The sequence below is a fragment of the Manis pentadactyla genome, chromosome 16, assembly GCF_030020395.1.
Source record: "Manis pentadactyla isolate mManPen7 chromosome 16, mManPen7.hap1, whole genome shotgun sequence".
Lineage (NCBI taxonomy): Eukaryota > Metazoa > Chordata > Mammalia > Pholidota > Manidae > Manis > Manis pentadactyla.
The window spans coordinates 36,786,396-36,795,383 of record NC_080034.1 but is presented as its reverse complement, the minus strand read 5'-3'; the positions used below and the strand labels follow the sequence as shown (position 1 = coordinate 36,795,383).

Below are 8,988 nucleotides of genomic sequence, written 5' to 3'. Positions count from 1 at the left end.
CGTGGAACCTAGTTAGCGTTGGACTGGCAAAGCCAGAGAGGGCAGCAGCTGCGACCGCTGAGACACCACGTGGAGGTGCGCTGCCCCTCCACAGTATGGGATGCTTGTAAACATCCTAAGTGAAGTGCTAGAGTAGAAACGACCTCCTGGACCTCTAAAATTTATAATGAAAAAATTTATAGCTTCAGTTTTCAAAATTAAAATAGTTGACCCTGTTAGTGCAATTTTGCTATACAAGTATCCAGCAACCATTTGCAACCTATTGGAATGAGAGTTTGTTTTCTCTTATTTCTACCCTTTCAATTCTAATCCTAATCCTCAACCCCAGTTTAGCTTCTAGAGATTCTTCTGTAGGGAAAAAATTGACTCAGAATTTAAGAAATCATGCCATTATAAACTTTCATGAATTTCAACAATTTTAAAATAGAATAGTTTGTATAAATCAGTGTAACATTTTTAGTGTAAATTTTAAAAGTACAAAAGCCACTAGAAATCATGGCAGTATGACTAATGTTATCTTTCTGTTTCCAGCATTCATTTTATAGGACATGGACCATGCACAGGTAATTTTGAGTGTTGGAATATTTTATTTGTAACACATCCAGTTTTCCAATAATTTGTTTCCAGTTGACTTAACATTTGTAACTTTGTTTGCTATAGCATGTAGTTTCATTAAGCTCAGGGTTTGAGAAAAATGTTTTTTTCCTCTTTTCTTTTGGTCAGAATGCATACCCAGGACAGGGGCGTCCAAGCAAAATATGTTTACGGAGCTCCATTATTCTTACTGCCTTCTTCCCCAAGATGTACAGAGATTGGGGCTCCACAATTTTCCATAAGCATTACTGTCCTGGGGTTGCGCGAGTTTATCTTCAATCCAGACAACTAACTTTTCCGTTTTATACCTTTAATAATTGAAAGAGGGTATCCGCAGCTCAGAAATTCAATCCACCCTGGCTGGGGAGACGGGAGAGCGTCCTCCTTCGGGCGGGTGGGGCTTGCTAGGAAGGAAACCGGACACCCAGCGGCCGGCGGAGCCCGGCCTTCCCGGCGTGCCCCGCGCGTCGTGGGGACTCTTATCGTGAAGCTCCAGGTGACTCAGCCGCGTGGCCGCGCGGGCCAGGGCGAGGGGGCGCGCCGCTGCGGCACGGCAGGTCCCGGCGGTGGCGGCTACTCGCAGCGCGCAGCGCGCCTCCCGGGCGAATTCGGGCCCCGAGCGAGACAGCGCGGCAGGTAAGTGGCTGCGCGCGACGGGTTCAGGCGCGGAGACCCCGCAGGGCGAGTGTGGCGGCGAGCTTGGCCCGGAAATTTGCCCGTGTCTGGGGGGCATCTCGGGACGCCCGCAGGGTCGTACCCCATAGAAAGGCGACGCGACCAAAACCATCGCGACGAAGAAGGGCGGAACGGAGCTCTGGGCGCCAGTTTTCGTGCCGAAGATAAAGTCTGATGATCCGGGAAGGGGGGACCTCCTTATATGGAAATTGTAAACACAGTCGCGGGGTCCAGCCGCAGTGTAACTTACGCTGCAGGCCTTTGGTGTGTTTATCGCGCCTGAACAGAAACGGCGAGAACCCTGGAATGTTTCTTCACAAAAGGTTTGCAGACAGTTTTTTTTTCTGGCAATTAGCTGAATTCATTAAAATATTATGTAGTTGGTCGGACTTACTCCTAAACTCTGTCGGGAGCAGAGTGCGTTGTGCTCGCTCTCTTCACCCTAGCTTGAAAGTCTTCCTTCTCTGCCACCCACAAATAACTAGTTTTCATCAGTGGCTTTGAGATCTGGGGAAGGCCTGAACCGGTAATTTTCTTTTAAATGAAACCTTACTTTTGAAAGCAGACAGCGTCTTCAGGTTTACAAGCTTAGTTCGCCCTATCAAAACCTCTTCTACTTTGGAATGTGTGATTCTTTCTGAAAACAACTGGGTTGAACCGATTTATTTTTAAACAAAAAAACCGGTGAACAAGTGAACAGGATAAACAAGGCTGTGGAGGAACTGTTTAACCAGTTTATGAAAACGCATTTTCCAGGCCCTGTGATTGTGCCCGTGTTAGCTGTTAAGTTGTTAGCTGAGAAATTAAGGTGTTTTTTCGATGATTCCCCAAAGTGTTGTAGTAGTATCAGTCGAATATGATGCATCCAGAGTCAGAGAACTTCATCCTCACCTCCTCCAACCACTGCCCACCCTCCCACCCCCCCCAAAAAAAATTCTGGGGCAGTAGTGTTCACACATTGTTTGCTCCTTAAAAATGCCAGTAATGCTCCCAGGAATTTTATTCTAGAGATCTGTGATGGGTCTCTGAGTCTGCATGTTAAGCAAGCGCACTCTCCCTTGGTCTGTTATTGATGATTCAGGAATCGTACTCTGAGAAACACCACCCAGAGGGATGGCCTAAGAATTTTTAGACTAGCCCAGCTCACTTGACACCGTTGATTTGCTCTCCTCTGCCCGCTTACCCAGGCATGAGCCAAGAAGTTCTACTCTGGGAGAGAAACTTCAGAAAAGATAGTGTTTTCTTAAACTCTGACAACGGGTAGGAAATGACTTCCATACATATTCTGGCGTTTGCCTTGGTGGTTTAGAGATAGCCTGTGCCTATTAACCTGTCCTTTTTCCTTCTTGGGGCCGCTTCCAGTATCCTTAGAGCTTAAGCAAAGCCATTTTGCCAAATCCCCTCCTCCCAACTAACTTAAGTCTCCTTCCTCATGGAACCAGGACATCTAGTGCCATGTAATTTCCATGGCCTTGAGCTTTCAGAATTCCTGGGATGTAGCAGTACCAGTAGCATTTATGAGGGCTTTCTGTTCAGCTGAACATTAATTCAGTAATCAGTTATCCCAGTAATGCCTGTTCTGTACAAAGCGCTCTGTAGGCCTTAGCAACAGCATTACAAAGATGGCACAGACTTGCATCTCTCCCTTGAAGCAGAAGTGAGGGCTGGATAACTTCCGCTGCCAAAAGCTTTTCCTATTTCTGGTCCCTCTTAAAATGGATGTGTAGGGATGAGATTAGAGTTTGGCTATGTATTTGACTTTTTTCCTGTTTTTGGTATCTTTTTGGTGTCCGATAATCTCATTGATCGATCTCTTCCTGTTAATTCACAAAACGTCATGTCTTTCCTTCTGTAGCCCTGGGCGTCCTGATTATTGTGTCTTCCTCTGTCCCTGAATCTGAACATGCCTGCTCATCCATGACTAATAGTTTAGGCAGGCTGATGAATGATTTCCATTGGAAAACCCAGAGTCACGGAGATGTGGGCTTAGAAAGATAAAGGAACCTATTCCAAATTTGTCTAGTACAATCCTCTCATCTTTCAGATAAAGAATCTGAGAGATGAGGTGGCAGAGTGAGGGCTTCTAGCTCGTAGCCCAGTGTTCTTCACACTAAATCATCTCAACAAAAAATGTTTCAAAAATGAAAAAGGTCCAGAGAAATTCAGTTGTAAGTAGATGGAGAAAATGGAGAGATGTCCACATGACTACAAAGGTAGTATTTTCTGGAAAAATGGAGATTGAAGGACAATGTGGGCCAAGCATATGAATCTTTAAGAGTGGGAGTACTAAAATAAGGAACTCTGAAGCTTGAAATAAGCAGTAAAAGGGCAAATAAGAGCAAACATAGTTATCTTTTAATCCCAAGAGATGTCATAAATTCACTATTTTAAAAAATTCATTAAAAGTTATAAGTACATTGGTGAATTCTCATTAGATGTTAGATGTTTGAACAATGTCTAGACTCTTTTGAAGTTGTCACATAATTATACTGTATTTACCAAAGTTATTAGTTATTTCTGGGAAACAATATATGATAGATCTAACTAATAATCTGATTCTTACATTCTTAGGGGAAATTATATTATTGGAATAGTATTTATTTCTGGAATGTAGGACAGAAAGAAATACGGATGAAAAAAGAGAACCTTTTGATATTTTTCTTGGAGTCCCCAAATTAGACATTGTTGGATTGTTCTTGTATATTCATGAAAGTAGAATTAAAAATACTAAGGACTTAATAATCAGTAGACCTTATTATGTACCAGGCACTGTACTAAATGCCACTACCTCATTTACTTCTCTCCATTTGATAGCTGAGGAATTGAAGACATAAGAGCTTAGGCTTGCCCAAAGTCATAGTAAGTGGCTAGTGTTGAAACTGAAGTCCACCTGCCTCCAAAGCCATTAAGATTTATACTCAATAGTTTCCTTATTATATTTCATTTGGTAGTGGTAAAGATTGTGGGCTCTGGAGTCAGTCATTCTTGGGTTCAGATTCTACCTCCTGCATTTACTAGGTTGGATAGTTACTCATCATAGCAACTTTTTTAGGGAATTATATGCCAGGTAATCTGAGCACTCCATTGCCCTTAATTGTTGAGCTCTTGTGCCCTAGGGCCCAAGCAGCATCCTTTGTCTTGTGCCTGCCTACCTATCCTACTTGCACCTGCTACTTAGAACCAGGCTTGCTGTTGAGTACCCTAAGAAACACACCACGCCTCACTAAGTCATTGCGTTGGACTGAAGGCTATCGAGAATATCCTGTTACCATATTTAATAATCTGCTTGAAAAGGTATTTTCATATATTTAACCCAAATTCCTAATTTGTCTGGTAGGCATATTTCTTTTTTAATCCAGATGGGAAAATGTCAAAATCTAATATGAAGTAACATCATTTTCACTTTGAACTTTTAAAATTTTCTCCTAAACTGTTCTAAGCTTTAAAAAAAAATTTCAGCATTTTCTTGAAGAGCTTCCTGTTTTTAGAGATACATTTTTCTTTTTTTCTCATTTTAAAAGTAATACTCATTTTAGAGACTTTGGAATATTCAATAAAACATGATTTAAAAAAAAATCACTTAGCATAGAATTAAGGGAGATAATTATTTTCTATCTTTTTTCAATGAATATATTGTTTTAACCTGCCCTTTTTAAAACCTAATATATCAATACTCTTTCATGTTATTTTAGTTATTATGCTAAAATATATTTCTTTTTAGTCTCTTAATGTGGTAATTATTTTAATTGATTCTAGAATGTTAAACCAACCTTTTTCATAATGTATTATCATTTTTATGTATCTGGATTCGATTTCTTAATAATGTGTTTAGGATTTTCGTGCTTACATTCATGAGAGAAAGTGGTCTCAGAAAATGAATTGGGAAATAGTCCTTTTCGGAATTGGGAAATAGTCCCTCCTTTTCTATCCTCTGGTAGAGTTTATATAAGATTGATGTAATTTTTCCCTTAAAGGTATCGATGAATTTCCTAGTTAAGCCATTTGATCCTGGAGTTTTCTTTATGGAAAGGTTTCAATTAAGTGTTATAGTTCTATGTATATGTCAGAATAATGTAATATATATAATCTTGTATATAGTTAAACACATACAAAGATATTTATGGCAGGGAATTGGCTTATATGATTGTGGGGACTGGGCTAGGCCATTAGAAGGCAGGTTGGAATGCTTAGGCAGGAGTTGAAGCTGTAGACCACAATTGAATTTCTTTATCTGAGAAACTCAGTTCTTTTCTTAAAGCCTTTCTGTTGATTGGATCAGGCCCTCCCAAAGTATCTAGGATAATCTTCCTTTCTTAAAGTAAGTATAGATTTTAATCACATCTACCAAATACCTTCACAGTAACATCTAGATTGTTTGATTGAATAACTAGATCTGTAACCTAGCCAAGGTGACATAAAACTTGACTATCACAGCTTCTCTCCAGTCTTCATGTCTTGGCTACCTTATTAGTTATCTGATGCCTTCAAGCAGATAATTTTTTTCCTTGTTACCCAGCTTTTCGGAAGGATGTGTTATTCCAGGAACTAAGACTAAAGCCAATTCATGGTATCATGGTGGATGTGGGGAGGAAGGCAGACTTGAACTCATCTTGAGAGAAAAAAAATTTTCCCCAAGAATTGAGGTCCAACAATAGAGTGACCCAAGCAAGAAACTCTTTTTGGGTATTTCTAGGTAGACTGGACTGAACTAATAGATGTGCTTTTTAGTCCTAGATGGAAAGTGATAGGGATCCCAGATTCTTTTGAGAGTCATGATTGATATAATTATAGCCGGGAGATTGGGAGCCCATCATAAGGTTGCCAGAAGTGGGTGGGAGATTACCACCCACTCAGCTGCTTTCTATAAAATAGCCTACTGGGCTGATTTTTGACGAACCAGGTTTCTGACTAACCAGACTGTAATACATTTATTAATTGCACTGCCTTACACTGTTCCTTTGCTAGAAAGAGCTTTCCTTCTGGACAAAGCTGGCACTGGTTTCAGCTATCCAAGCAGCACTAACACAAAAGACTTCTCACTTCTCCCCCTAGGGAGGACATATTAAAAGATAACTCATACAACACCAAGAGTGAACCTAAATGTAAACTATGGACTTTGGGTGATTATGGTATGTCAATGTAGGTTCACCCTTGGTAAAAAAATGTACCACTCTGGTGGGTAATGTTAGTAATGGGGTTGGCTATGTGTTGGGGCAGGGGATATGTGGGAAATTTCTGTATATATCCCTCAATTTTGTTGTAAACCTAAACTGCTCTGAAAAAATAAAGTCTTAAAAAAAAAAGACATTTTTGCTAATAGTATATCCCTTGGCTATTTCCTGGAAGTTGCCTAAGTAACCCTTAACAACTTGTGTATCTCTTCCTTTACAGGGTTTCAGGTAATAAATAGCAACCTAGACATTAGGGACCTCACCCTGGAGATTCTATCATGTTGACTGGCTTTTTCTTGGGAATCATGAGCTTTGCCTGCTCTATTATGTGCCTCGGATAGTTCCTAGCTTGCAGGTGTCATTGGAATGAACATTACTAGTAGAAGGTAATCAAAGTATAGAAGAACCTTGTGTGGAAATTACAGAATTTCATCTTTTTAGGTAATAAAGTTGCAAGTTACAGCAGAATTAGGCAAGATGTTAATGTGAATTCAGCTCACTCAGATTGTAAAATCAATCTCCATCTGGAGGTAATTGATTTAGATGTCATCTCATAGCAACTCTTTAAAAAGAAAAGATGCTGGGTGAGTCCATTATATGGGCCCAGGATCTTGAGCTAGAAACATCTCCAAACCTGTGAAACTTATGCAGACATCATGAAGTAAATCAGACCTGTAAGGAGAGGTAATACAGCGCAGTGGTAACATTACAGACTCTGAGCCAGAACCTGGATTTGAAACCTGTCTCCACTTTATAAGCTATGTGACTGTGGGAACTTTACTTAATCTCTTTCTTCCTCAGTCTCCTCCTCTATAAAATGGGGGGAATAATGGCACCTACTTCATAAACTTGAGTATTAAATAACATTTATAAAGTATTTAGAACAATATGTGGCACATGATATGTATTAGTAAAGTTTATGCCATTGCCCATCTGGACTTTAGATGTAATGTTTGTGGTGATTTGACATATTGAACAATCTCAGCTGTAATTTGTGATTTTAATGTGTTTTTGAGTCATTGGGTTTCAGTTTGATTATTAGTTTAAGGGTGTAAGAAAGCTCTGCCATTTGAAAAAAGCATTGCAATATTTAAGAACTTGAGATATACTAGATTCATAGGTTTAGGATTCATGAGAGTTTTTGAGTACTTAAAGATTTGCTTGGTAGGCAATTGAACTGCTAAAATAAGAAAAGAGAATATATTAAGATTATAAGTATAGTTTAAAATGTTTGATGGAAATAACTTAGGGTAGTGGTTATAGGGGATTCAACTATATTGTGATGTTTTCTGTTTTAAACTGGTTGATGATTTATTATGAGATTTTATTATAGTTTTTTAAATCTTTTTGTTTATAATACAAAAACTTTAATTGGGTAATTTGATAAAGTTGGAAAAGAAATTCATTAGGGACCTTTAGACAATTATACATTGAACATAAGGTCTTAAGTCTTAATTTAAATCCAAGTAACTTTAATACAGTCTTTCCTGTGCACAAAAGCTGTTCTTGAACTCAAGTTATATTGATAAAAAGACAGTAAAGGCAGTAAGTTAAGGATGTTGAGAAGACAGGAAAATATATCCAAACAATTATAACCATGTCACTACTGCCATTGTGCTTTTATCTGCCAGCCTCTTAGCCTGGCCTCAGCAATTCATAGAGGAGAAAGAAAGAACACCCAGGAAGTGGAATCAGAGGCCCTCCAGCCTTTCTGCAGAATTGGAATGCTCTTGTCTCTACTGTATCTCTTCTCTTCTGATGGCTTTCTTCCAAGGTAGAAATGAGGAACAGAAGTGATTTGGACAAGAGACATCTTGGCATTTTATGCCTTGCCCAACTTGTGTAGTTTTTGGCCTTAAATTCTATTTTATAAGCTATTAATATACTTTCCCAAACTCTCTTTTGAGTTATTTGTTTCTTTTTCCATTCTTTGCCTGTTTTTCTGCTGGGTTAGTGTCATGGATTTTCATAAGCCCTTACTGAATATTGTAATAACTCTTTGTAATTTTTTGGAAATACTGTTGTTCAAGTCTGGTTTTGTTTATAGGATCCCTTGCCATACAAAAGTTCAAACTCTTTTTGTCGTCAGATTTGTCTTTCTCTTCTTTTTTAGCTTTGGGTGTTTGGTCTTGATTAAAAAGACCTCCCTATCCCAAGACTGTAAATCCTCTGGAATATTCTTCAAAAAGAATATTGTTGTGATTCAGTTTCTTATCCATGAAATGAAAGGTTGTACTAAATCAGTTATTCCCAAACATAGCCAATCCACAGGATCACCTGAGGAGCTTGTTAAAAATTCCTTTTCTTAGCAGATCTCACCCAGACCTACTGAAGTGGAATCTCTGGGCAATGGGGCCCAAGGATATGTTTTTAACAAGTTCCTCTAGGTGATTTCTGATTATCAGCTAGTGAAAACCAAGTGACTATGTAATCACTAAGGACTCTTCTGATTCTAAAGTATCTCTTTTCTGTATTACGTAACTCTTGTGTTTTTGCATTATTTCAACCACTAGATTGTAAGCTCTTTGAAGGTAGGCAGGGCTTTGTT

At 39.1% G+C, this 8,988-nt stretch overlaps 1 protein-coding gene across 3 annotated transcripts in view; it reads left to right on the top strand.

The window, feature by feature from the left end:
• The first annotated feature begins 714 nt into the window (after positions 1-714).
• Positions 715-8,988, top strand: part of KCTD20 (potassium channel tetramerization domain containing 20) — a 32,762-nt gene continuing 24,488 nt past the window's right edge. For 2 of the 3 annotated variants that reach the window (XM_036917465.2, XM_036917464.2), the window contains exon 1: positions 717-1,230. The gene's annotated coding sequence lies outside the window, so the exon portion shown is untranslated. Of the gene's footprint in view, positions 1,231-8,988 lie in introns of all 3 variants that reach the window. The other variant, XM_036917463.2, reaches the window with a different exon arrangement.